Genomic DNA, 6,000 nt, shown 5'->3' with positions numbered 1-6,000 from the left:
TCGTAGAGGGTCGTCAGGAGCTCAATCTTCATTGGGTGACTCCTGCCAACCAGTTACCGCATCATCGCCGGTCCCGGATCCATCATGGATCTCTTTCGCTTTCCTGTGCCTTACTCTGGACAAAACCTGGCCCATCATACTTTTCAGATGAGTATAAATGTCAACAGCATTTAATTTGTTTCATTGTTCCTTATTCAGAGATCAGTTCCTTCTAACAACGTGTTTTTCACTCCATTATTTACATTTTGAATATAACTATCAAGTTAGGTTATGTTTTCAGCATTAGATATTTTCTTATGGGATAATTGGTTGCTTAGTATTGTTGCAATCAACTTTGTGTACTATCATATGTTCACCCATATGAGGTGATACACGACAATGTGCACAATCTTGGAGATCATTCATTGATCACCAAGAAACCAATATTTTTGAACTTGAATCACTAACCTTACCAATTTCTGACCTAGATCTTATGTTCATGTTTTGGACTGTCTCTAAATTTGATAATGCTACACTTTGAGACTGGGAAAGATTTAATTCCTTGAAAGACGAGCCGACTCTTGATCACTTGTGGGAATTTTTTAGAGTCTCAACACAATGTAGCACTACAGTAACTATATTACCCACAGTATGGCCATTGACTGTCACGCATATGAATGGCTAGCTCAATCACTTGGTACAAATCTGCCATTAAGATTCCAAACAAACATTTAAGTCCTATCTTATAGCATTGCAAAATCTGAATTGATATTTTATTTTCGTGATTGTGAACATATTTTCCAACGTCTTATGAGTTTTTCATAGAGTTTTGGAAGGTGAGTTAATTATATTTCAATATAGAGCAGTAGAATTACTTTGAAAGTGTGTTATTATAATAAAAAATCATACGAGTTTGAACAAGTTTTTTAATGAGGTAACAAATAACTCAATAACAAATTTTGTGTTCAAAAACTTCAGTATTTTTGTTTACTTTTGTTATTGTATTAATTTTTATCATCTTTTGCAGGTTACATTTGGGAAATTTAAGCTTCCCTCTCCAGTAACAATGATGTGAAAAGGTTTGAGACCCACTAGAAAAAGCTGTATGTAGAAATATTTATTATAATAAAAAACTATAAATAAACATTAATAATTTTTCATAACTCTAGTCATCACTGTATTTTTATGATGGATTATAATTATATTTTAATCTAATTCCCCATCCAATCAAAACCTATTTAACTAATCCAATCCCAATAAAGAAAAAAGAGTCAATATGGAAACAATTTTTCAATACATAAAATATTGTTAATGTGAATATATACTCAATCCAATCCCAATAAACAAAAAGAATTAAAATGGAAACAATTGAAAGATTCAGAATATTATCAATGTGAATATACAGAGTGTGAGTCATATGTATGGGAACCCTTCAATAAGTTGTTGACTGTTGTAGGTATAATACTGCAACTTTCAGGATAAGTTATTGGTCGAATACTACACCTTTTAAAAAATTATTAGACAGTATTATATCTACAACAGTCTCCTACTTATTGAAGGCTTCCCATTCATATTACTCACTCTGTATAATTCACAATATTGATTTTTTTATTTATTTTGATGTCAACAATTAATTACTGGTATGGTGTATAATTATGATATATATATAATGTTTCAGATGGTTGCATGCTCAGCATTTGGGTGCCCAAATAGTTCTGAAAAAGGGTTTTTTGTAAAAAAATTTCCAAAGGACCCAGTGAGAAGGAAGCTGTGGACAGTGAAAGTGAAGAGAAAAGGATGGACCCCAACTGACAGATCAGTACTGTGTGAGGCACATTTTGAAAAATCGATGTGGGAGAAAACCAGGGAAGATGGAACGAAGAAACTGGAACTTAATGCCCAGCCAACTATTTCTGCTTTCACTAGAAAACAAAAAATCAGAAAACCTCCAAGAATAGGCCTACATGAACCATTGCAAAACATTAGTGCATCACTTGCCTTTGTGTCTTCCACGTCTGCTTGTACTGAACCTAGTGATGAAATATGCTTGGAAGGGGACATTGTCCAGTCAGACCTGCTGCTAGATGATCATCCAATGGAATGTTCTTCCACTGAAGTGGAAGTTCCTTCCACTGAAATGGAAGTTACTCCCACTGAAATGGAAGTTCCTCCCCCTTCACAAGAAGAGAACCCCAACTATTCAATAAACAAAGAATTGCTAGCCAGAAACCAGCATTATAAGAAGCAGTTGAGAAAGTTGAAGATAAAATTGAAACAGAGTGAAGCTTTAATGAGAGCATATTTTTTAAAGTTTTCAATTCTGACCAGGTTAAAGCTTTACATCGCCCATCTACAAGAAATCTGAAATGGAGTACAGAAACGGTTTCAAAAGCTTTGAAGTTAAAATTTTCATGTGGGAATAATGGATATGAAGAGTTATTGTGCCAGAATATGCCATTGCCATCATTGAGAACTCTAAGAAGACGCCTTGAAAATCTTGAGTTTGACAGTGGAGTATTATATGAAGTGTTTGAATTTTTACAGTTAAAAGTCAGCACATTCTCCTCTCCACAGGAAAGAGATTGTGTAATAATGTGTGATGAAATGGCGATCACACCTTCAAACATATATGATACCAAATTGAAAAAGTATTTTGGTAACATAACATTGCCTGAACATTCTGGCATTGCTTCACATGCTCTTGTTGTGATGCTAGGAGGTGTCACCTCAAGGTGGAAACAAACTGTGACATATTATTTCACAGGAGATAAAATTAATGCTTCTTTTTATGAGAGCATTTTTTTGAAATAATTGGAAAAGCAGAAGCTGTAGGACTCTATGTTAGCAGTATCACATCCGACATGGGGGCAGCAAATCAAGGCTTATGGAAGAAGTGGAAAGTCAGTGCTGGTCGTCATTGCAAACAAAAAAATTTCATAATGCATCCACAATATCCAACAAGAAAAATATATATTGTAGCTGATGTTCCTCATCTTTTCAAAAATATAAAAAGCATGATTGTGAAGAATGAAACCATTCTTATTCCACAAGACATATCAGAGAAAAATAATTTGACCAGTTGTATTGTGAATACTAAACCCATACAAGAATTGGTAAATTATCAAGAGAAAATGGAATTCAAGTTGGCACGTAAACTCACGCAAGATGATCTTACACCAACTCACTTTAAAACTATGCGAGCTTCAACATCAACCCACGTTGTAAGTCATGATGTAAGTAGTGGGCTGAAGTTTTTAGCTGATCAATGCTGTCAGTCAGAATATAAAACAACAGCTTGGTTTATCGACCAAATAGAAAAATGGTTCAAATTAATGACTTTATGACATCCAGTCCATGCACTCAGCAAGGAAAATTTTACTGCGTATGAAGATGCAACAAAATTCTTGAAAGATTTCATCGATTTGTTTGCAAGAATTAAAGTAGGCAAGAAGGGACATTGGAAGCCATCTCAAAACAGGTGTTCGAATTGCTACGCAGTCAATTCTAGACATCCAAGAACAATTATTAAATGAAAAAAAATATAAGTTCGTATTGACATCTCGTTTCACTCAAGATTGTTCAGAAAACTTGTTTAGTAGTGTTCGTTCTAAACAAGTGATCCCTAATACATTACAATTCAAAAACGTTCTCAGACTAATAAGTGTTTAACAATTTCTGAGCAATGCATCGAAAAGTAGCTATGAAGAGGATGATAGGGAAATGCTCAGTGGCTTTCTAGACATTTTGGAACATAAAAATAAAACTGCGTCTGTTGAACACACAAATTCAACCAACATTGAAACTGACTACGAACCCCCGAACGTAACATACAGTGAGCTAAGCTCACTGTACAATATCTGTGGTTATATAATTTCTAGCATTGTAAAAAATGGAAAAACCTGTGAGGTGTTTCTTGCAAGTGTAGGAACTTACTACGAGACATATTGCAATATGCAGGATTCACGCGCATCAAATGCTTCCGTGAAAAGTGCTTGTTTTTCTGTAACAACTTGACATATGAATTTGTTTGCAAATTAGAGAAAGTTTTCTTAAAGTATTGGAATGTTTCAAGAGATCGTGATATGAAATTGAAATACTTTTTTCATGAGAAGATGGAGATAGTTGAGGCAAATCACATACTTCCCTGCCATAGACTAAAACAGCAAATGGTTTCCAGATTTATTGTTTTCAGACTCAAAATGTCTAGTAAGAACAAATTAAAAAACATTAATAGAGCAATAAATTGGAGCAGTAAATCGGCAGCGATGCATTCCATTTACACAGTTAGTTGATGATGGTTATTCAATGTATTTTAGAAATTCAATCTAATTGCCATAAGTCAAATGTTGTGATTGCCATTAATAATGAAAACTTATAAAGATTTGCTAGATATGTAAATAATTAGATAGATGATATAAATATTTTTATTGTAAATGAATAAATAAATAGATTTGTAAATAGGTAGGTAGATATTTTCATTGTATATTTCAATTCGATTCATTGTACATAATATTTATTATTGTATAAAACTATTGTTAATATTTTTTTTGTATTTTCTGTTCACTCTCCAGTCCTGAGTACTCATAATAATAAAATGTTCAATAGCTGTTGATATCTATAAGTTTTGAGTCACAATACCACGAGCAGTGGTTAAGATTTGAAATATCATTAAATATAATTATATAATAATAGTTAGTTATGGGTTGTGTTTTCTTTTTCAACTGTTTGCATGTTTATTAAATTCATCAAGTAGTACTATGAATAGGAAAATTGGTTCTTCCAAAATTTATATTCAATAATGCTGTGTTTTATAATATTTTTTTCCAGGCTCTTGGCTGTCAACTGATAGAACAAACTATTTAAATATTATGTAATCTATTGTGATGAGAGTTCCTTCATATTTCTACAAATAAATATGAGAGCTTGATCACTTTTTATTGAACAAAATATATTACAATATCATGACATAATTAAAAAATGTTTTGGTATTTTTTTGGAAATTCAGCTTTCAGGTTACGTTACCCACCTTTCATTTTTATTTGTTATTATCTACGATTTACTATAAACAATTTCAATGGCCATACTGTGGGTAATATAGTTACTGTAGGTAGCACAAGCTATTGCTTTCAATAGTAATAACGTTGCAAGCGCCAATCAGTGGAGCACTCCCTCCAATCAACTGAGTTCTAGTAAACCACTTTCTCAATCGAAACCCAATAATTTTCATTTTGGCACCGCCAATGTATTCAACAAAATTGTTGTTTGTATTTTTTGTGGTGAAGCATCTCATAATGTGTTCAATTGTCCCACTTTCAGTAAGATTCCAGTTTCTGAACGAGGACAAGCTGTCAGACGCAAACGTCTTTGCTATAATTGCCTGCAACCGTTTGTAAAAGGTCATCAATGCAACGGTCAATGCCGCACATGCCAGAAGGCACATAACACATTGCTTCACGGAAGCCCATTATTGAATTGCAGGTATCGATTGTACAAGAAGGTAATTCTAACACTAAATAAATATAGTTAATAATCTTATCTTATCTAATAAGGACTTACTAAATAGAACTGAGGGATACCAGCTATTCATTATACAATACAAGAATAAGATATTATTGTAAGTGCTATTGCTACAAGAAGAGCTGGTGGATAGTATTTATTTATTAGTGTCATTCCAGGCAGGATGTTTTTTCCAAACAGTCAATTAGTCTTCACTACTTGCAAATAAAAAAACATTTAATTTGGAATTATTAAATTTTTAAAAATGCTACTATATTATTGTACATGGTCCCCTAGATTCATAGCAGCTTGAATTTTTCTTCTAGCCTGAAAATTAACTGTTTTATCAAAGAAGATGATCATTGAAATATTACACTTCAACTCTGTCAAACGACGGAAACTCTTGATAATTGCTTATGGACGGTGGAAATTATGTTTTTGAATAATTATTTTTTTATAAAGGAAATTAGAAAAGTAACCAATGGAGAAATATTAAAATGTTATTTAAAGAATAAAACTAGAAAA

This window comes from Nilaparvata lugens, chromosome 3 (assembly GCF_014356525.2).
Source record: "Nilaparvata lugens isolate BPH chromosome 3, ASM1435652v1, whole genome shotgun sequence".
Classification (NCBI taxonomy): Eukaryota; Metazoa; Arthropoda; class Insecta; order Hemiptera; family Delphacidae; genus Nilaparvata; species Nilaparvata lugens.
This window is presented reverse-complemented; position numbering follows the sequence as displayed.